The sequence below is a fragment of the Protopterus annectens genome, chromosome 10.part0 (assembly GCF_019279795.1).
Source record: "Protopterus annectens isolate FY-2018-M chromosome 10.part0, PAN1.0, whole genome shotgun sequence".
Lineage (NCBI taxonomy): Eukaryota > Metazoa > Chordata > Ceratodontiformes > Protopteridae > Protopterus > Protopterus annectens.
In genome coordinates, this window is record NC_056744.1 from 1,334,911,087 (window position 1) to 1,334,936,385 (window position 25,299).

Consider the following 25,299-nt stretch of genomic DNA (forward strand, 5'->3'; position numbering starts at 1 on the left):
TTAGAACCTTCATATGACATGATTTCAGAGTTATTCACCACTAAACATAACCATCATTACGTCCGGCACTCAAACTGATTCACCCAACCTCCATTTCATAGAGTAAATATGACTCTATCAGTTATATAATATATGGGATTATGATTTGATCTGGGATCTGGGATCATAATCAAATTGTTATGGGTTTGAAATGTTCATGTCAATAAATGCACCACAATGTGGAGCGATGTGAAGCCTGTCTTCCATGTAGAGAACACATAACTGAATGGAGAATCACATTCACAATTATCATTATTTGTAGAACTTAGAGCCTTAGCTACTGTGGTGTTCTACTAGTTACAGAAAATGTAAGAGCATGAAGTGTTTTATAACTTTGGAAACACAGTGCTTGTGTGTGTGTGTGTGTGTGTGTGTGTGTGTGTGTGTGTGTGTGTGTGTGTGTGTGTGTGTGTGTGTGTGTGTCTAAGAGAGATAAAGTGAATTATAGCTTTTAAAGCTGTTTTATCTTCTTGCTGCTGATCTTTGGTGGCAAATACTGGCCACTATTAACTCTAGGAAAACAAAGTATCTTAATAGTGCTGAGTGGTGCTTAACCAAATTGGCTCTTTCCTGAATTCAGTGTAATTGTGGCACTCCATGCAGTACAACATGCATCTGCACTGCATCATTATACTTTATACATAAAATAAACACCCCACTGACATGAGGTTATATTACCATATCTCTCAACCACTTAGCACAAGAAATCTGTATAAAGCCAAAAATAATGGAGAAGGAGACAAAAGACCAAAACTGGGGACATATTTTAAATATTGTTCTTATAATCTTAGAAAGTTGCTAGAATAAAAGGTTTTGTGTTAGTGTGAATTTTCTGAAGAATATGAGGTATGGAACTCAAATGACTGTTATTATTTATTGACTTCAATCCTAAAAGAAATTCCAGAAAACCACAAATTTTATGATTAATATACCAAAAATATGAGGTAAAAATCTGGACATTCTGCAAAAATCTAGACAGTTGAGAGGTAGGTTATTACACAACATCACAGTTTCCTAATACTGTTGAGACTATGTGATTCAAGGAATGTTTATTATGCATTCAGAGCACCAGATCCATGCAGACACTCATCTGCTTACATACTGTTGTGAAAAAGTTAACTTTATTTCAAAGTAGAGCTACTGTTTCTCTCCAAAACAAGCCTTCCTTTTTTCTGTCTTGCAATAATTAGAATACAAATACACTTGTTGCTGTTAACTGTCTCACCACATTATCTTGTCAGACCAAAACTTTAGTGACCTGCTGCATTTATCTTTTGATATGTACTTTGCTCTCAGGGTAAATAAACAGTTAATAGTAACTTTACTTGGGTTCTATCAAAAACCTAGTTCATACTTCTCAACAAAATGAATGCTTTCTCTACCAAATCACCTTTTGGACCAAAGGCAGACTTTTAACATCTTATCAGCAAACACCATCATTACAGAAATATTACCCTAAAATATATTACCAGGAGTCACAGAGGATTAAAGCCTTACATTTTATTAATGCATCTTGCAATTGATTAAGAAAACATTTGGGACTTTCAACCAAGCAAATCCCTTTTCTCACATACACAGCAAAAAAAAAAAAAGCCTCTTTATAACTCCTTCCTTAACTCTTATACACATCATCAGTTCTTCAAATCTGCATTCTACCTACAAGACGATGCATGTGATAATAAAATACCTAAATTTGCTGCCAAACTCCCCAAAAAATATCACTGCTTAGCTCTAAAGCAACTACACTGGATGGAACTACAACTATACCTGTCCCACATAAAATACCTTAGAGCACAGAGCTTCATCCATAAACCCAAGAACTGTTCAGCTTTGTATAATACCCAAAAACATTATTCACCAACTTAGAGTTTATACACAAGTGAAAAAATGCTGTTAATTATTACCAAATCAAGATCACCTCAGTTTGTCCACAAAAACAAAGTTAATTGAGCACTTTCATCCAAAAATATATTTTGGATGAAAGTTCTCAATAAACTTTGTTTTGGACTAAGATTTACTTACTGGTGCATTATTTAATCTTGATGAGGACAAGCTGTATTTGTTTGGATTTTATTAGTTTGTGGTTTGCCTCCACATTCTTCTGAGATTTGCTATGTGTCTTTGTAGTTACTACCAATTCAAACTATGCTGCAGGAGATTTGATTAACTCTACTTATTTTGCAAAGCTCTGAAATATCCTTCCATCCAAGCTAAACACTGACAAATTGAGCATCTTTAATGCAAAACTTAATATCATATTAACTATTTGCATGCTCAATGACAGGATAACTTATTTGCATTCCTCTTTTCGACACTATAAAGCAAATTACCTAAATCTGTAATCCAAATGAAAGAATAACCAGTCAGCATGGCAGAATCCAATAAAGTCACAGTTCCAAAGTTTAATAAAACAACATAAAAAATGTTAAAAACAAAAAGGAAAAAAGACAAGTGTTTTTACATCTATCCAGATGTTTTTTTAGATCTAATAAAACATGTGATGAAAGAAATAAAAGTATTTTGTGTGACATCCTAAATTTTGTTTTAAGAACAATGGGCAGGATTCATGAAGCCTCCGTGTAAGAGTTATAACTCTTACATGGAGGCTGCAGTTAAACGGAGTGATGTCAGCATGCTTTGCATATTCATGAGAGCATGCTGAATCACACCTAAGGCTAACACGGTCCATGTAAGACAGTAGGGGGCGTGTCCATAGGCTGAGCACTGTAAGCGGACATGCCCCCAGAAGAGTAAAAGTGCCCAAAGTAAACACCCATGACAGAGTCCATGGAAATGTGAATAAACACAACACAACACAACACATGCCCCCACAGACTATGAACAGAAAATATATAAATGAACATGTTATAAATTTTTTTTAAAATCGTAAAGATGTTTGCCCGTGAGTGCGCTCGTTTGCGCGGGTGTGCCCGTAGCGCAGCTACAGTTAGCAGTCAGTGGGAAAGCATATAAGAACTAAATATGCAAAGTACACTAAGAAGCAATAGCGTAGTGGTAGAGATGTTGGCTGAAGAGCAGGCATTCATGATTCGAGCCCCCACAACACCAATTTTTATTTTTAGCAAAATAAGCATGAAACAAGTCCCTGACAAACATGTACACATATAAAATCACATTTTATGTAAAATGTAATGAAATAGTCCATTTATTTTGAAGAAATGTGAGGTAACAAAACAATAAAAAATGTCAGATGTGCCTATAGCTGAGCCACAGTTTAACAGGGTGAGTGCATCTGCCCGTAGGTGAGCAGTGGTTTACCTGGTGCAAAATGAGTTCCCGTAGCTGAGCAGTGGTTTAACAGGTGCATATTGAGTGCCCATAGGTGAGCAGTGGTTTAACACGCTGAAACTGTGTGACCCTAGCTGAGCTGAGTGTGATATGCATGCTGACAGCCAAATGAGGCGTAAGCCAGCGCACCCCATTTGCACAGAGATGCGCACCACGCCAACAAGCTGACGGGCAACGTTGAGCAAGCTGTAACAAAACTGCCTTTACACAGACACATGCCCTAGCCTGTGTAGACAGTCATAAAATATAAAAAGTAGTGACCAGGCTCAAACCCAGGATACCATGCACCATAGTCAAGGCACTGAACCACTAAGCCATGACAGCTGTACTCAGAAATGCAGTAATAGCAAATATATAGGAATGAATAGAAAGTGGAGCATGACAAAGCAGGTTTTGTGAAGTGGATACAATTCCAAAATGGCCAATCACAGATAAGTGCGGGAAAAACGGCATATATAAGCCCCATAGGCGGGAATACACAGCATAAATGATTGTAGAACTGACTTGCAGCCAGAATGTCAGGTGTAGGTGAGGGTAGTTGCTTTCGAGCACAGAGGTGGGGTGTTGAGGAGTCCAGATACATGGTCTGGTTCCTAGTCCACAATCATGCGGCCCAACTCATGCAGGGCCAGGTCCTGTGGGGAGCATATAGGGCTGAGGCATGGGACCGGTTGGCTCATGATCTCACCAGTGCCACGGGGATTCCAAGGACTGGTGAGCAGGTCCATCACCACCATGCGGACCTGAAGAGACGCAAGCAGGACCAATTGAACCTTTGGATCCAGGAGGCCCGGCAAATGCCCAACGCCCCACTACTGAGTAAGTTACATTTAATTATGTATGTAAGAAATTAAATTAGCTGATATTATGGATGTGTATTCCAATAGTACTTCATTTATATTACAGTTGCAGGTGTCCGTTCTGCGAACCGCAGAGCCTATGGCGATAGGCTGGTGCGGTTGCGCCACCAGGCAGGTCAGTAATCCACTCCCAGTAACTGTAAAGAAATATCAAAGTATGACAGTTAGCAAAAGAGTGCAGTGTAGTCACTAAGTAATAAAATGTGCAAGTAACAGTGTAAAAGTGTTTGCAAGTATTGCTTGATTACAAAAGTGTGTTGTAGTCTGTAATCCAAACAGAAAAATGAAAATGTCTCAAATAAAGTCTGAAATAAAGATGCCCCACCTGTAATATAATAGTGCATAACCTGCAGCAGGCTGAAAAGTACAGCTGCAGAAGATGAGCAAATCACGTGTGAAATATATCCCTGTTGAAATACTGAAACATGACAGAAGTGAGACTGCTGGAAAGGATTGTAATAACTACAGGTAAAACATGTCAATAAAGCCTAGAAGTAAGTACCATCCTGAATAGTAAAATGAAAACAAGTGAGAGGGTGTGAGAAAGACTTATGAATCCACCAATAAAGTAGTAATAACCCCTGAATAAAGTATATTGCAGTCAGTACAGAATGAAATGAATGTGACAAGTAGAACCAAACTGCAAAATGTGTCCAAAGTTTTGCTGCAGCTGGAATGTGTATCCCAAAATCTGGATATGTTGCTCTCAGTCTGCAATATGCAGATAGTATGATTGTCTGAAATATCAAACATCCACAGTTGACATGGCTATATAAAGCAAATGTAGCAGGATGATGTAGCTGAACAAAGCCAGATATGAACGTGTATGAATAACAATAAAATGTATATTGATGTAGCAGTAACAGCCCTATCCCCAAAGTGAAGTAGTTATCATATAGGAAACTGTAGTTAGAACAGTAGTGTGTATATATCTGTAGCTATTAGAAATGTACAGCATATGTATTGGTATTCGAAGGTGTTAATAATATTTTCTTCACCCCACCCTATAACCACATATAATCCATTCCACGTGAAATTGGTATGTGCAATCACAATTAACACCCCTGGACATTTGTCCTGATGGGTCATAAATATTTGCATGTCCATTGATGCATCTGCCCTGTTCATACATCCAAACCTGATGGCCTGTTGCCATCAATCAACCCTGCATGTTGTTGGACTGTGTATTGCTGTTCAAATTATGCATGTGTTATGCTCGCTGTTCAATGGTGTGAATATCTGGGTGTTTGGTTAATGGGAATACTAATGCATGCTGTTACAACTAATTGTGAATGGTATTGTATGTTACTAACCCAAACTGTCATGACATAATGCAAAACATAGGACGACAGGGAAGGCGGGTTTCAGCGGACCCACCTCTCCCACCTCAGCTGGCGAGTGCACCTGGCACTAGTGCCCAGTTTGGTCCCTCCTCCAGTGGCCCTGTGCCACCTGTGGGTGGAAGCACTGCTGGGGATGGGGCCCGTCCCCCCTCTGCAAGCGTGGCCGGAGGAGAACCACCACTCACCCTCCGTAGCATCTGGACTGTGGTGTGTAGGGAGATCCGGGACTCTGTTCTTGAGCCCCTATTCCAGCTTGAGGCACAGGTGGCACAACTTACGGGCATGCCTGTTGCCTGGCCTACACAGCTCCCAGCACAGCCCCTTCCTGGGCAGTGAAGGAACAGTGGCAACTGCCCATGGGTGGGGATATCGGTTCCACTGTTGCCATCTGTGGGCTCATGGGCTCTGGATATCCAAACATCCGTCCCCGTCAATTGTGTAACCCCCCCACACATGTCATACACTGCCCCTGTATGCATCTTGTTTGTCTTGTCTGTTGACCTACCCAACCTACCTCCCCAGCTATACCAAATTCCTTCGCCTGACATACCACTCTCACTTGAAAAAAAAAAAAAGGGCACTCTGTACCCACAAAAAAAATACGCTCCATACATAGCTGCCCATTCTGCACATATGTCTGCTGGACATGGAAACTATCAATTACAATTGGCTGTACAACAAGTATTATTGTTGTCCTTACACCTCTCTCAGGGGTGGAAGGTATCAAATGTCACACCAAATTACAAACATATGCACAGCTGTTGCTGATGAAGAAATGGGCAGCTATGGGTTTTACCTACATCCCTCCTGCAAAACCCAAGCTTGTTTTCTCACTGTCTTACCCTCTTTGTGACCCCTTTTTCACCACTTTCCTGTCTCCCCATTTTCATTTCTTTCAAAGAAAATAGCGCGGGTGTGCGCAAGAGTAAGCACGCTTAAGCGGTTGTAAGCGGGTGTGCGCAGAGCTAAACGCCAGTGCGCATGCAGTTACAACTGCTTAAAAGTGCCTTAGTTACTTTGATTGACAGGTCCTGTAGTCAGTTCAGAAGCAAAATAAAATCCCACTGGCAGTCCCGAAACCAGGACCTTGGAAACAGTAGTCTGCATGATTTACCAGTAAGCCATGACTGTTATACAAGAACATTGTGCTAAAATAAATATATCATGTAATAGTAGGAATGAATGCAAAGGGAATATAGGATGTGTAGTACACAAAGCATGTCATTTAAAATTACTGTCAAAACTAGTGGATTTCCATAATAGTAGTGTGTGAACAGAAACAGCCATGCTAGTTGGTAGCTAGTAGGTAATAATGTCACTGTAGCACCTTGCAAGCCACACACATACTCACAGCAGGATAATCACTGCCCATATCCCACAACCTCTTACAGGAACACATCAGGACCAAAAAATAAAATATGTGGAGCAAAGGGCCAAAACCAGGGACACATTACAAATAATGTTACAACAAACTCAGACAGTTCAGAGAGTAACAGGTTCTGCATTATGTGGGATGTTTAGAAGGGTTTGAAGTCTGAAACTTGAATGTTTGTCACTATATTCTGACTTGAGCCCAGAGTGATTTGCCAGAAAAAGCTGTGCATGAGATATTGACCAAAATAGGAGGCGGAAATGTGGACAACCTACAAATATTTGTACACATGAGAGGTCTGACACCACCATATTTGAATAGTTAAGAGCCTAGACATAGCAACAGTGAATGAGTTACAGGGATGCCCCACAGACTCCATGTGAAATGTACAAACAGTAGGCAGAAAGGTGTCATGACGCATGCAATGGTAACTATGGTGTCCTGAAAGTATGCACCACTTGCATGGCAGAAAAAGTGTAGTAATACATATGCTCATGCTATCCCACAGTCACAACTGCAGCATACCAGACAATTTAATGGGTGTACCCCACTGATATGTACCATTCCATGAGGCAGATAACAGATGCACCTGAGAGTCTCTGGGGCCTGCTCAGCAGCATACTCAAATACCCTAACAGATGTCAAGGCCCACACCATGGCCAAATCACACTGCATGCTGTAACACCCTAGCAGATATAGCAAGCATTCCAAGGTGTGAATGTACATGGAAAATAGGAAAGCCACAGCAGCACACTACAGTCAGGACACCTAGCAGGCATACAAGTAGTGACTGTAAAGGGCAAATATTGAAGCCATAGCAACAAAGTGCAAGCAAAAGTGCAAGGAAAGCACACACACACACACATTAACAGTAGTAGTAGTGGTAGGTGTCAGTGTACATACACAGTTAGTACAGGAAGCTGGAGAAATGAATGGAGGAATGTTAATCTACAACACAGCTGGAAATATGAGAGAGATACCAACCTTTACACTCGCAGAACATTGTCCACAGCATACCAGCATGGTTCCCTGCCCTTAAAATCTGAAAGGGATACGCCTATCTCACATATCTTTTTATAGCACTGTTCTGAAATCACAGTGACAACTACAATCAGTACACAACTGGCTGCATGCAATTAGCAAATGCTGGCTAACAATTGGTGCAGAGGCCATCACATGGACATATGCAGATACCTACAAAAGTATGCTGTACTCCTAGTCCACACATGCAATAATTTCATTGCACCCTGAGGAGGAAGTGAGAGACAGACAGACAGCGAGAGAGAGAGAGAGAGAGAGAGAGAGAGACAGAGACAGAGAAAAACAAAATTAAACAGACACAAACAAAACTGTTCAGCAACAGCCACCTGAAAGCTGACAACTGGCAAGTGGAGCAGCAGGACACAAAACCAGACAGCAACACAAGCAGCTGTGACAAACACAGGTAATGTAAAGTAATACTATAAAGGTCTACATACTGTGAACCCTCCATATGTGTCATTGGTCTGTATCCATATGTATATGAAGATGTGCAAAGGGCAGGGGACATACAGCAACTATCAGTGAAGGCTGTACATACATTTGTATGTGAGAGCATCTATGTGCACATATCAATGTAGGTTGACTGTAGGTTGTAGTGCAATGTACAAAGTAGGTATGTTTAGCAGTAGGTAAGTGTGAGTATACAGTATAGTAGACAAACATGTTGATATACCTGTCTATCATATTGATACATATGTATGTCAAAATATGTATGTATGTATATATATATATATATATATATATATATATATATATATATATATATATATATATATATATATATATATATATGCATATATGTATACATACATAGAGAGAGATGTAGGAATACATAGACAGATGTAGATAGATAGAATATGTACAAACATATGTGTATATGTAGATACATATACATAGACAGACTGATCTGACTATCTACAGGTATGACTGTATATGACGTCCTCAACACCCCCTGTCCCACCCCCTCTGTCACTCTCACCCCCTCTGCGCCCCCCTCTCCATATCTAAAGCAATATATGTACATCAATATATATATATATATATGTGTGTATATGTATACAGACATATATATATATATATATATATATATATATATATATATATATATATATATATATATCATATATATATATCTATATATATATATATATATATATATATATATATATATATATATATATATATATATATATATAGAGAGAGAGAGAGAGATGTATATATATATATTCTGAGTGAGGCACATTTGTACAGATGTATTGCAACAGGTGCCTGGTGACAAAGGCATGGCGTGAACACCAGTGTGAAAACTGGAGTACCATACCCCATTTCAAATCACCTACACCAGTAACCACCAGATATGTGATTGGCTGCCCACCACTGCATGTGTCAGGGGTGAACAGGGTCATAAATGTGTACAATAGTCCCCCCAATGATATTCACAGTGGCACACTATTCCTGGAATACCTGCACATGGTATGTGACAGCAGACATGGTGTGTCAGGTATGGACATGTACATCAGTGTACCCCTCCACACCATATAATGGATGTCATGGTATGTACCTCACATGACAGCTACAGCTATGGAGAAGGACACAGTGACATGTACAACACTGTGACAATGCACTCAAACACATTACCAATGCACAGTGACTGACAACACCACAGAGTACACACATACTACCCACATAGAGGTTACCACTCCTGGATTTACATACGTAAGTCACACCCATGACAGATGTCCAACAACCATAGTAACACCTCACACCATCCACAACCTAAATGACTGCTGTGTGTCGTCCATGCCACTGCAATAGAGAGCACATGTGGAGGCAAAGGTTCCTACCCACAGATAAGACATACCCTGCAATAAACTACACAGTGTTAAGAAGCAAGACTCCCCATGAGTACATGTCACACATACCCCTGCTGAATGTTAGTCAGATAGGTAATATGCCATATGGGTCACCCTGTGTAACTGTGTGACAGCAGCAGGTACCATCACACCACATGTGTCACAATGGTCAGGGTAGCAGAACAGTACGCTGCTGTAGTCCCAGGGGCAATAGCATATTGTATAGTATTGTATTGTAATGTATTGTATTGTGTTGTATTGTATTGGTATGTTAAGGTGCCTCCTTCGTGGAGTGGAACCACTGCTGCTGTGCGCCAGTGTACAGGTACATATCCTGTAGTCAGGCTAGTGTTACATAGCACTTCTATATGTGTGTTTAGCTCCTGTCAGAGTTCATGTAGCATGCAACCGGGGATACCATCAGGTCCCAGTCATGTTGTGTATTCTGCTTTCCTGAGGGCGGCTCTCACCTGGACATCTGTGATTACAGGGAGGTTACAGTCAGCTGGGATAACTATGTCTTATTTTGGGGGAGAGGGAGGGGTGGCACCTGCACTGAACCTGTCTGCCACAATGTTGTCAATATCTGTGGTTCCAGTGAAATATTTGTTGTTGTGTACTAACTATGAGCATAGAGGAGGGATTCTGACCAGGTTGCTAAGATAACTGAAGAAGGCCTTCTGGTTATCTGTAGTGTCCCTCTTGATTTCCCTCTCAAAGTTGCCCATGGATGTTTGTATGAGGGCAAATAGATCCTTACTAGTGCTGCTCAGACATGCCATCCCTTTATGGAATTATGCTCTGTCTTGCTGTAGCTTCCATCTTTTGTAATACAATCTGTCTATGGCTGGGGTCCACCAGACAGGATGCTGTCCCTTTGTGGAGAGTGTCTTGGTCATATATGGGATTGCATGATCCATGCATTCTTGGAGATGTCCATAGAAAGCATTTGTCTAGGGGTCAGCATTGTGGGTTGTGTCTTCCACTGGCCCACTGGGCTGAAAGGATACCATGTCACTGTTACAAAGTGTAATGTTTGCATCTGCAATGTTATTCACTATAGTCGTTTGTGCTGGTGGTGGAGGTGGGATATGTATATCTAGGGCAATTAGTGAGTGGTCAGCTCACAGTAGTTGATGATGTAGGCCATACAGTACCTAGATACAAACCCCCAGAGTGAGGAGGTGCTCTGGACCTGAATCACTGTTCTGACTGCTGGGGTTTGGTAGTATGTCGTATGGAGTGTGCCAGGTACTGTTGCACAGTTGCTGGCTGAGCACTGATACCTGGCCATTTACATGTGTATCCACCAATAGACAGACAGATGCTATATATCTTAGATATGTTGTATCATAACAGTCGAGTAGCATGTGTAGTATGTGTGCCAAATTCTGCTGACATATATTGCTGATATTAGGTTAATTTCTTTTTCAGGTACATGGCTCACCCGCAAAATCCCGCTTACTCCACAGCTGAGGATGAGGAGATACACCAGAGCCTGGTGCAGGATTATGCAATACTCTTTTTCCGCACCAGCCAGAATCAGCAGGAGAGGGCTGCACTGTGGCAAGACCTGGTCCATCGGGTAAATGACATAGGCACGCATAATAGGACATATGAGCAGGTACAACATCACTGCAGTGATTTAATCAGAAGTGTCCATCAGCCTGCGTCGGATATCCACAGGCAACAGGTCACCACAGGTGGTGGGGTGGCTACACATCCCTCACTCACCAGACTGGAGGGACTACTCATGAGTGCAGTGGCTCCAGTCCACCAGCAACAACAGCAGCAGCAGACATGCATTATGATGGAGGCTGGAGCCACACAGCAGCAAGACTATAAGCGTGCAGGTAATTTACCATATGTATAGTTGACTGTTGTGTACACTGGTAGTTAATGCATGTGTGAGGTGTGTCCTTGGTTTGTAGCTGTCATCATAGTATTTTATGTGCAAGTGTGATATCCTCAATATTAGCAGCTGACCTGTGAAAGGCGACTGTTGTACTATTGACCTGTATCATACTCAGTACCAATGACACAGTTGTGCCCACTGGCAGTTTCCTCACTTCTGCAGGTCCCTCCGGTGTAACAGCAATGCAGCCTATCCATGCTGGTGAGTGTGTATTAACAATACCTGTAATAGTCTTGATAGTAATAGTAATATTAGGCTCACTTAGTAGTGCTCTTTGTATGCATGCAGGTGTGTCTGTGTCTGTGTGTTGATATCACGCATACTGAGTAGTGTAAAATTGTGTGCAACTGTGTGCATGTGTACGTGTGCATGTGTGCATGTGTGTGCATGTGTGCACCTGTGCACCTGTGCACGTGTGCATGTGTGCACCTGTGCATGTGTGCATGTGTGCACGTGTGCACGTATGCATGTGTGCATGTGTGCACGTGTGCATCTGTGCACATGTGCACGTGTGCACCCGTGCACCTGTGCATGTGTGCATGTGTGCACCTGTGCACCTGTGCATGTGTGCACGTGTGCACATGCGCATGTATGCACGTGCACATGTGGACATGTGTGCATGTGTGCATGTGTGCATGTGTGCACCTCTGCATGTGTGCATGTGTGCACGTGTGCATGTGTGCATGTGTGCATGTGTGCATGTGCGCATGTGTGCATGTCTGGACCTGTGCATGTGTGGATGTGTGCATCACTGGTAATGTTTAGACATTGTAAACTGTGTTTCCTGTTTCCCTCCCACAGGTTCTGGTGCTGCTCTGGTGTCTTGCAGCAGGGAACCTGAATCAGGTGCCATGGGTACTGATAATGATGACATCTGTGTAATGGCACAGGAAGGTATGCCAGGGTCCATCATTGGTCAGCCGATTGACAGTACACAGCTGTCAACCCCATCAATGCACACAGTTATCCTGCCAATACACCCTTTGTCACCAATGTCCCTAGGTGATGGACAGCATACAGTGGGCATTGACCAGGATAATGTGGTATCTGTGGCACATGCCTCCCCACACAGCAGCCATGGGCATGGCCTTGAGATGGTACCACACAGACAGATGTCCAGGGGTTCTCGTGGGAGCATCCATGGGCATACTGCCCCTGTCAGACGTGCCCACAGAGGTCTTACAACCTCAGCTATGTTTCAGGCTGTCATGCAGGCACAGTCACGTATGGAACGGTACACCAGACAGGGTCTGAGGGAGCTGACAGCATGTCGCACAGCCATGACTGACAGTATGCGTGACATTGCGGCTGCCATCCGTAATTTCACCGATGTCATAGACAGACATTGTAGGGACATATTAGACTGGTTCCACAACTACATGTCCATGAGCCAGGGCGATGGTGGACGGTTGAGGCGTCGACGTGGGCGTATGCCAGCAACAGCAGCAGCTGGCAGTCGTCACGGATGACAACAGGGCCACGGCTGCCCCCCATAGTGCCAGCAGCAGCCCCAGCAATGCTGGGTCTGTGCTGTCATCAGACCACCCTAGGAGACCACGTGCACATGGCTCTGGCCAGGCCTGACAGGGATCTGTGTGCAGTCAATGAACACCTGCTTCTGATGACAGTACCGAGCTGGGTTGGTACCGGATACGGTCCGTAGCACCCCTGCAAGGCACAGGTACTGTGTCCATGACCAGAGACACTGATCTGTATGACCTGGCAGGTACAGTCTGTGGCTGTCCACAAACACCAGTATATGGCAGCCATGAGGTGGAACTGTGTGCATCCATACATACATGCAAATTGACAACACCTAGGGCTACTGCATACACACACACACTGCATCAACATTGCCCCACCTTGTACTGCTGTCCCTCACCAACACATATACACATACATGTCAATCGGTGGTATCGGTGGCTCACTCAGGCATACCAAGTTCACACCCTGTGCATATGATGAAACTGTGCCACCTCCTGCAATCTGTAACATCAGTGCAGGTACAGGTTAACATGTTTCTGATGCACATGGTGACTACATAGACGTGTAGTAATAGTATCATGTTAACAGTACTGTGTGCTGGAATAATTGTGGATGTATCACAGCATGCCTGATGCAGTAAGGGTGTGATTGTCATGTACTGTTGTCTACACCCATGGTAAGTACCATAGTGAATCATCTGCACATGTTGGCATACTGGTGGTAAGGATGTCAATAGAAGGCTACATACATAGGTAGCACAGGGGATAAGGTAATGAATGTATTAATACGCAATGATGGACATGTAAACTGCAAGTGGCATGTTGCCCACACTGGACTCTGCAATGCGGATGTTTGAGGATGTTGATATGTGTGCAGTACTACACGACTGGTACAGGACACACAGGAGCACCCTAGCACTGCAAGCTCACATCTCATACCATGCTAGGCAGCCCCAACACACAAAACTAACTGTCACAGGAGGGAGAGTCCCCATACATGTCAGGGATACTGTGGTGGCAGGCCAGGTAGCATACATCCTACTAAATATGGAACCACTGAGTGAAGGCTCAGTGTCTGTTATTTGACATGTGTATTACTGCAGGTATGAGCACATAGGTTTCCATCCAGTTATTGTACATCCTGACAGTACATGGTCTGTACACTTGTGTGCGCTGAGACTGGACCCTAGCCATCTGACCTGTGTATTTCCATGTACATGTGCATAGTGCCTGCATATTTGCACTGTTACCTACTGGAAGTGGTACAGCTTGCTTGTTGTACAATGGACTACATGCAGCCCTGCTTACTGTAGCTTTGTTTGCATGCATGTTTGCATGCAATTACCCTGGAATACTGATCCCATCTGCAATGCATAGTTGCAGAGCTTCTGTGGACTCCTAATGACATCTGCATAGCTTACTATATGTATGTCCATGTCTCACCTGACAGAATGTCACTGTTTGTCCTGTTCACATGTACGTTGCCTGTGACACATTGCATATGACTTACCTGGCATTTGTCCACATGAGCAGTCATATATGCTACTGCTAACTAATCACAGGCACTACACCCTCACATATTCATCTTCTGCTGAACCACCTGCTTCGCTAGGGACGGCTTGCACCTGTCACCCCTGGTCTTTTGGATATTGGCAAAGGTTCTTGCTACCCCTATAGTGCCTATGTTAGGCAAGGCTCAAATGATAAACCCACCTTCATAGGTATCACAAGGGATAAGAAAATAAGAGTAATGCTACCCAACGCCAGAAGTCTAAACCTCAAGATGCATGCACTCAAAACTCTCCTTAGCATGGAGAACATCAATATCTGTGCAGTAACAGATGCCTAGTTTAGGGCTACTGAGAGAACCCCAGCACTACCAGGTTATACCTCATACCATGCTTTTCAGCCCCAGAACTTGGAACGAACCACAAATGGAGGGGGAGTATTGATATTCATCAAAGATACCCACACCTCCAGGTTGGTGGCAAAGCACCAAGCATCAGAGACTATCCATGTGCAATTAACAATTGGTGAAACTGCCTTCCAGGTTATAGCCTGCTACAGACCACCCTCCCAAACCCAAGAACTGCACTCAGCCTTCCTGAGAACAGTGGAAATATGAAGGTCTCTCCAAACACCATTATATTGGGCGACGTCAACTACCCAAACATAGACTGGGAGCATGACTCTAGCTCCAACACCCTAGGCCAAAGATTCCTCAAATATATGAGCTTAAATGCTATGGAACAATGTGTTAACACTCCCACAATAAGGGGAAACATACTGGACCTGATCATCACCAACATGGGGACTCTATGCTCCAGACCAGAAGTGTATCCCTCACTGGTAAGATCAGACCGTTAACTAATCTCACTGGCTATTCACATCCCGACCCGACCCCCTGCCCAGAACACCACAGTGAACAACTTCTCTAAAGCAAATTCACACTCCTCAAAACTGATGTGGAAACCTTCAAAGCCCCCGGGCCTGTGGAAACTACAGACCAGACTGCATATTCCTCTATAAACGCATTCTATGGACACCTTCGGGAATGCATGGATCATGTGATCCCGAATAAAACCAAGACCCAATCCTCCAAAGGCAGACGTCCATTCTGGTGGACCCCAGCCATAAACAGACTACACAATAGAAGGAAGAAGCTACTAAATGATACAGCAAAATCCCAAAAAGGGAAGGCATCACTGATCAGTATTAGCAAATAACTACAGGCACTCATAAGATTGTCTAAGGCCAGCTTTGAGAGAAATTGCACAGGACACTAAGGATAATCACAAGGCTTTCTTCAGTTATGTTAGGAACCTGGGTGGTAATACCCAGATATGCTCAGAGGTAGTCCAAAATGTCAATAGAACCACCAAACCCACAGACATTGCCAACATTCTAGCTGACAGGTTTAGCGCAAACTTCTAATCCCCCTCCATACCGAAAGGGCAAATATGTATCCAAGCAGAGTGCTGCCCCCCTGACATCTCAGATGCTCAGGTAAGAGCCACCCTCTTCAAAGCAGTACACACTGCATCAATGGGACCAGACAGTGTCCCGGGCTGTGTCCTACATGAACTCCAAGAAGAGCTACAACCAAACATAAAACTACTGTTCAATCCCAGCCTTACTACAGGATATGTGGCCAAAGAGTGGCGTACAGCAACAGTGGTCCCTCTACAGAAAGGTGGTGCCTCAATGGATCCTGGACACTATTGCCCCATAAGCCACACTAGCTCAGTCTGCAGAGCTATGGAAAGGATCATCATGGACCTCATAAATAAAGATATCGGGGACCTACAGACACTTGATCATACCCAGTTTGGCTTTAAGGGCAGATCCTGCCTCTCAAACCTGGTAGATTTCTTTGAAACAGTCACCAAGGCCATTGACAAGGGGAAGGTGGTCCACACAGCCTACCTGGACATCGCAAAAGCCTTCGATACAATACCCCACTCGGGCATTCTAGAGAAGCTCACCAGCTTAAATATAAGCCCCTATGTCACTAGATGGATTGCACACTGGCTCAAGGACAGAACCCACATGGTTAGAATTGCTGGAGCCATGCCAGACTCCAAACCAGTTACAAGTGATGTCCCACAAGGCTCAGTCCTGGGACCTCTCTTGTTTGGTATATATTTATTGGAGGTACAGGCCAACACGGAAGGACTGTGGCTGACCAAATATGCAGATGACTGCAAACTGGCCGCCATAATCGACTCTCCAGCCAACACAAGCATCCTCCAAAAGGACCTCATAGAAACAGACAACTTGTGCCAGAGCCATGGCCTCAAGCTGAATGCAAGAAAGTGTATAGTCATCCCCTTTGGCAAAAACAAAGTGCCCACAAAGAACCACATAGGTGGTAATTCATTAAGTACAGAAGAAGTAATTAGGGACCTGGAGACCCAAGTTGATAGCAATCTCTCATTTGACAACCACGTGGCCAAAGCGGTTAGAAAGACATTTTATATAGCCCACCCCATCATGAAGGGATTCACATCTAGATCAGGGGAGGACATTGTGCCTCTTTACTCATCCCTCATCAGGCCCATAATTGAGAACAATCCCCCTGTTGGGATGTACCTTACCAGACACCTGCAGCAACTGGAAAGACCCCAAAATGTACCTCACCAAGAGGATCAAAGGGCTCAAACAGATGCCATATGCTGACCAGTTAAAGAAACCCCAGCTCTACTCAGTGGCATACCACCTGTTCAGAGGCAATCTGTGCCTGATGTATAAAGCCATGTCAAACCCGGAATTAATGGGCATGCTGCACCTGAGAATATGCAAATCTCATCAGGCTACACACTTGAGAGACTTGAACCTCAGCACTGAAATAAATAAGACATGCTGGAGGGACAGATTCATAACCCAGAGGCTCACTTCACTCTGGAATAAAATCCCAGTCCAGGTTAGGCAGAGTCCCTCATTGACTCTCTTCAAGAGGAAGCTTGATGAGTGGATGGGACATTGTAGGTGTACCCCAGGTATCACTTCTGTGTCACTGTTAGACAGAGGCACAGTATACTAACCTCGTAAAAGGGCATGGCAAGATATATTTACAATGGATGGCGACAGCCAAACACATTCTGGCTAGTTTCATAAATGCCCTAGGGCAGATAGCCTAGTATGAACCTATGAACCTATGAACCTATGTACCTTGTTCCCCATTGGCCCTATGTGCTGTTAATCATCATGGCAATCACAATGCTATGGTAGCATGTGCAAAGGTCAGTTGTCAGTCACCTCTATGGTACAGTTGTGGAATATGTGGGTCATGTGGCAATGTCACAGCTGCCACATGTACACAGTCAACCCTCTCCCCTACAAATGGACGTACAACACATGTATGAGATGGAACCACATAGCCAAACTGGGGACTAAGCACTCTGAACCCAGTACTGGCATAACCTGTCAGGTGGCATGAAATACTACAGTGACTACAATACCAGTCTGATGTAGACCTACACTGACAGCAATACAAGCACGTGAACACACTGGCCCATTCGTGGAGCCTAAGAATAGCATCCTGTCTGAGCTGCAGACATCTCTGCAGCTGGCACACAGGCATACGTTATGCCTGAACACATCACGCATAACACATAGCACACAAATCCTGTGTGCCGAACAGTCACAGCCTGTACAGCTAGACAACACAACTGCCACAGTTGTGTTAGGTACCTTTATTGTCCGGTACAGTGAGGTCACGCTCACCAGGCTGGACAAGGTGAAGGTCACAGTGATATGCCCATGGGGCACTATAGTCCACCACATAACACAAACATACAGGTCAGTCAGAGGCATGGACACATATGACTCGGTCATTGTCCATGCCACATACCTTCTCCTGCTGTACTTATAGGGTGCTGACATCATCAGTGTTTAGAAAGGGGAATGTGAATCCTGTAGTGTGTTCTCCTAGTTGCAAAAAGGGACATTTCTCTCACACAAAATTGCACACATACTAATCCCCCTCATCCAAACCCACACACTTGCAAGATTCAAACCACTATCTAATTATGTTATGACACTCGAGACAGACGCATGAGTGGAGCTCGCTATTCACATTATTGGGAGGTTTCCCTTCTCCTGCTTTACTTATAGGGTGCTGACATAATCATTGTTTAGAAAGGGGAATGTGCATCCTGTAGTCTTTTTTCCCAGTTGCCAAAAGGGACATTTCCCTCACACAAAATTGCCCACACACTAACCCCCCTCATCCAAACACACACACTTGCAGGATTTAAACCACTACCTAACTATGCTATGACACTCGAGATGGATGCATTAGCAGAGCACGCTATTTGCATTACCGAGAAGTTTGCCTTCTCCTGCTGTACTTATAGGGTGCTGACATCATCAGTGTTTAGAAAGGGGAATGGGCATCCTGTAGTGTGTTCTCCTAGTTGCCAAAAGGGACATTTCCCTCACACAAAATTGCACATACACTAACCCCCCTTCTCCAAACACACACACTTGCCATCTGCAGGATTCAAACCACTACCTAACTCTGTTATGACACTCGAGACAGATGCATTAGCAGAACACGCCATTAGCATTACTGGGGGGTTTCCTTTCTTCTGCTTTACTTATAGGGTGCTGACATCATCAGTGTTTAGAAAGGGGAATGTGCATCCTGTAGTGTGTTCTCCTAGTTGCCAAAAGGGACATTTCCCTCACACAAAATTGTACACACACTAACACCCCTCATCCAAACACACTTGCCGGATTCAAACCACTACCTAATTATGTTATGACGACCGAGATGGATGCATTAGCGTAGCGTACTATTCACATTACTGGGAGGTTTCCCTTCTCCTGCTTTACTTATAGGGTGCTGACATCATCAGTGTTTAGAAAGGGGAATGTGCATCCTGTAGTGTGTTCTCCCAGTTGCCAAAATGAACATTTCCCTCACACAAATTAACCCCCCTCAGCCAAACACACACACTTGTCATTTGCAGGATTCAAACCACTACCTAACTATGTTATGACACTTGAGATGGATGCATTGGCAGAGCACACTATTCGCATTACTGGGAGGTTTCCCTTCTCCTGCTTTACTTATAGGGTGCTGACATCATCAGTGTTTAGAAATGGGAATGTGCATCCTGTAGTGTGTTTTCCCAGTTGCCAAAAGGGACATTTCTCTCACACAGACTTGCACACACACCAACCCCACTCACACATAGTGAGCATTTGTAGGATTCAAGCCCATACCTAACTACGTTATGACACTCGCGACGAGCACATTAGCAGAGCACGCTATTCGGATTACTGGGAGGTGTCCCTTCTCCTGCTGTACTTATAGGGTGCTGACATCATCAGTGTTTAGAAAGGGGAATGGGCATCCTGTAGTGTGTTCTCCTAGTTGCCAAAAGGGACATTTCCCTCACACAAAATTGCACACACACTAACCCCCTCCTCCAAACACACACACTTGCAAGATTTAAACCACTATCTAATTATGTTATGACACCCAAGCCAGATGCATTAGCGGAGCTCGCTATTCATATTATTGGGAGGTTTCCCGTCTCCTGCTTTACTTATAGGGTGCTGACATAATCAGTGTTTAGAAAGGGGAATGTGCATCCTGTAGTGTGTTTTCCCAGTTGCCAAAAGGGACATTTCCCTCACACAACATTGCTCCCACACTAACCCCCCACATCCAAACACACACACTTGCAGGATTCAAACCCCTACCTAACTATGTTATGACACTCAAGACGGACGCATTAGCGGAGCATGCTATTCACATTATTGAGAGGTTTCCCTTCTCCTGCTGTACTTATAGGGTGCTGACATCATCAGTGTTTAGAAATGGGAATGTGCATCCTGTGGGGAGGCAGACGCCAAGCACACTCTGGCTAAGCTGTCATTCCCTAGGGTAAACAGCCTAGTGTTGACCTCTACACCCATATGTTTAATTGTCAAATGCACATTATTTGTTGCTGATAGACAGTTTGCAGGTCTTTATTGCCATAGAATTCCCTGTTTGTATGAACAACTTGTGTATCTGTGGAAGATGTTTGCATATGGGAGGGATCCACTATATCACGTATGTCTCTGTAGTAATTTAACTGTGTGCACTGGGCAGATTGCTGTAATGTGGTTGGTTCCTGGAATAACACGTACAAATACCAGATATGTGTGGCCAACTGCTAAAGTGAGATTTGGCCTAAGTGTGTGAGCATGCCCAGTTCAGCCTTCCCATGGCATGTTGTCTGACATATGTCTCATTTATCAAAGTGTGTGAGCATGCCCAGTGTGAGCTTTCCATATGCTGAACTCTGCAGCCCACCACATTTGTGGATGAGTGTGAACTTCAACAAATATCTCTCGTTTATGGTTGTGTGTTGTGTGTCATGTTGTGTAGTTACTGTCCGACTGCTTTGTGTGTGAACACAACAGGGATTATACTGTGCCTGCAGGGTTTGCATGGGATACTTTGCATACAGTTGTCAACATCCTTTCATACTGACCTAACACTGTAGTACCGTATAGTGTACTGGTTCAGTACTTTGACTGTGGTGGACAGTATCCTGGGCTTTAGTCCTATCACTGCTTTACATTTCCATAGTGAGCACAACAGCCTGGTTAGGGGCCAGTTGTGCACATCTGACCATGTTGCATTATGTTCAGATATGAACTACTTAAACCAGGCTCGTCCAACATTGGTAGTGTATTCCACAACATAGGTGTACATTTGCAAACACTTGCGATGTGCCCTAGGCCATTTCTAATGCTAGTCGGAAAGTGTGTTTGTCCTTCGACACACATTGTAAGTGGAGTTTGCCATGTCATATGTCATGGTTAGTATACTGTGCCTCTGTCTACCTGTGACATAACAGTGATACCCAGGGTAAACCTACCATCTCCCATCCAGTCATCAAGATTCCTATTGAGGAGGATCGATGGGTGACTCTATGGATAGCCTGTACTGGGAGTTTACTCATGAGTGGGGGTGGCTTCTGTGTTATGGATCATGCAGTACAGCTTGTCCTATGTATGTCAGTGCTGGGGTTCAGGTCTGTCATGTGCATAGCTCACTGCCATTCAGATTGTACAAGGTGCAGCATGTTTATTGATTCCAGCTTGGACATGGCTTTATACATCAGGCACAGCTTGCCTCTGGGTGGGCAGTATGGCAGTGTGTGTAGCTGCAGTTTGTTTAATCAGGCAACACAAGGCATCTGTGCAAGCTCTTTGATACTCCTGGTGAGGTACTGTTGGGGACTTTACAGTTGATGGAGGTTTCTGCTGAGGTACATCCCACAGGGGCTATTGTAGTCAATTGTAACGCTGATGAAGGATGACTGCAGAGCCACAATGACTTCCACTTATCTAGATTTGACAACCTTCATGATTAGGTGGGTATATGGTATGTTTCTGTAAACACTACAGCCACATGTTTGTCCAATGCAGGATATCTATCACCTTGTGTCCCCAGGTCTCTCATTACATGTTAAGTACGTAATGGGTTAACACCTATGTGGTAATTGGTGGGCACTTACTGTATATCCACGGGGGTTGACTATACACTTTTCTGCAATTAGCTTGCTGACATGGCTATGGCACCAGTTGTCTGTTTCTATGTGGCCCTTTTGTGTGATGCTTGTGTCAGCTGGAGGGTCAGATATGGTGGGCAGTTTGTAGTCCTCTGCAAACATGTTCAGACACAGTCCTTCCATGTTGGCCTGTACCTATGGGACATATATACCAAACGAGGGAGGTCCCAGGACCAAGCCTTGTGGGATTCCAGTTATATCTGGTTTGTAGTCTAACATGACTGCAGCATGTCTGACCATGTCAGTTCTGTCCTTGGTCTGGTTTGCAACCCCTTTACTGACATAGGGGTTTATATTTAAGCTGGTGAGCATATCTATAATGAACATGTAGGGTATTGTATAGAAGCCTTTGCAAGGTCCAGCTACGCTGTGTGGACCACATTGCCCTCATCAATGACCTTAATGACTGTTTCAAATGAGTCAAACATGTTTAGGGGCAGGATCTGCACTTAAGAAAGCCACACTGGGTAGGGTCCGGTGTCAGTAGGTCCCCAGTATCTTTATGTCTGCAGTACATGCTGATCCTTTCCATAGCTGTGCAGACCGAGCTTCTCAGGATTCTGGGGTGGTAGTTTTCAGTATCCATTCAGGCAACACTTTTGTTGAGAAGGACCACTGTTGTTGTACACTGCTCTTTGGGTACATATCCTGTGGTAAGGCTGACATTGAGTAGTAGTGTGATTTGGCATTCCAGTCTTCTTGGAGTCCATGTTGGACTCAGCCCAGGACACCATCTCATACCATTGCTGCTGTGTGTTTTGCTTTGTAGATGCTGGCTGTTACCTCAACATCTGCAATGTCAGGGGGCCATCAGTCTGCTGGGATATATATTTTGTATACTGGGGGGGGGTTGCACTGCACCTGTCAGGATGTATGTTGGCAATATGTGTGTGTGTTTGGTATGTTGTTTGTAATATTTGTGTGATTCAGAGCATATCTGTGAATTCCCAACACGGTTCCTACCATCAGTTGTGGAAGCCTTGGGATTATCCTTAGTGTCCTGTACAATTTGTATCTTCATAGGTTCATAGGTTCATACTAGGCTATCCACCCTAGGGCATTTGTAAGCCTAGCCAGAGTGTGTGTGGCTTTTGCCACCCCTTGCTATGTGAATATTATGGCCATTTATGATTTGCTTTGCTGTGCCTCTGTCTGGATGTGACACAGTGAAGACCCCCAGTGTAACTCTACGATCATCCATCCACTTGGCAAGATTCCTGTTGAAGAGTGTCAGTGAGGGGCTCTGCCTAACATGGAGTGGGATTCTGTTCCAGGGTGTGGGGAGCTTCTGGGTTATGTATCTGTCCCTCCAGCACATCCTATTTCATTATGTGTTGAGGTTGATATCTCTCACTCTCACAGCTCCGATGGATTTGAGTTTTCTGGGGTGGAGCATGTCCATTACTCCTGTGTTGGACATGGCCTTGTACAACAGACATACAATGCCTCTGTGTAGGCAGTATGTGACTGCATTCAGCTGGGGTGTCTACATCCAGGCAGCATATGACATATATTTGAGACCCTTTATCCTCTTGGTGAGGTACCTTTGAGGTCTTTCTAACGGCTGCAGGTGTCAGGTAAGGTACATCCCAAATGAGGCATTGTACTAGATTATAGGTCTGAAAAGAGAACAGTATAGGGGCACAATAACCTCTGTTGACATAGATGTGACTCCTTTCATGATACGGTGGCCAATATAGACAGTCTTCCTAGCCACATTGGCAATATGAGTGTCACATGACAGGTTACTGTCCCCTTGTGTCCCTAGGTCCCTGATTACTCCTTCCATACATAATGGTTTACCACCTATGTGGTAATTTGTGAGTACCTTGTTTGGTATTTGGTGGGACATTCATACTGTCCTGTGTCTTCAGGACGGCTGGGTGGGGTTCCTGTGTGTGAGAGTGTGGTCTGTAGCATGCTACAGACTGTACAGCAGTCTTGCCTACGGTTAGTTGCACATGGGTTGACTCCAATGCCTTGTGCATTGTCATTTACCTGGACGTATGGGTGTCTGTGCTGAATATGGATACTCACCCTCCTTTTATGTTTTGTTCCAGGTTTTGGGGCCATAACGCATGATATGTGGTATAACCTGGTAGTGCTGGTGTGCTGTCAGGAGGCTTGCAGCAGGTTTCTGTCACTGCACAGACATCGATGTTCTCCATACTGGGGATGGCCTCGGGAGCATGCATATTGAGGTTTACACATCTGGCATTGGTCAGCATTACCCTTATGTTTCTTTCCACTTATGTTTTGTAGGGTGATGGGTTAGTCTTTTCAGCCTTGCCTACGAAAGGCTCTATGGAGGTGGCAAAAGCCTTATCCAATATCCAGACGCCCAGGGGTAACAGGTGCAAGCCATCCCTGGAACAGCTGCGTGGCTTGTCAAGCATGATATCCCAAGCAGACAGACATTGGATCCCCTTGGAATGACACCAGTAATTGTGCCATTTGTTATAACTGATCATTCCGTGTTTGTACTGTGGCATCATTCTTGGTGAGGGTAGGATGCTGCAAATGGTCAGTGTCATACCGGCCTGGACTACATAATCGGGGAGCTCATCTATTTCTCTTTTCATGTAGTCCGGAGAGGTACATCTCAGGTCATTCACACCAGCATGGACTATGACTGCATCATATTTCTACTTGCTTTGGGGTGACCTGCATACTTGTGTTATGTGGCGTATTGTAGCAGCCTACAGACAGCTTACTGTACCCTTTCCCTTGTTCAGTCTGGTGTGCGGGACAGCAGCGTGTCTCACTATGGAGTCACCTATTACAACTGTATCAGGCATGTTGTTTCTCCTTCTGGCCTGTGACTGTTTGGCACACCAGCTTTGTGTACTATGTGTTGCATGTGCTATGTTTGGAGGTTGTTTGATTGGGTGTCTGCTTTGGAGGCCTCTGTTGGTATGGTGTGTTTGTAATTCGGGCCTCCGGGAATGTTTTTCTGTGTTTATGTCTTTGGTTTGCAGTTGTGATAGGTCTATGTGGGACTGG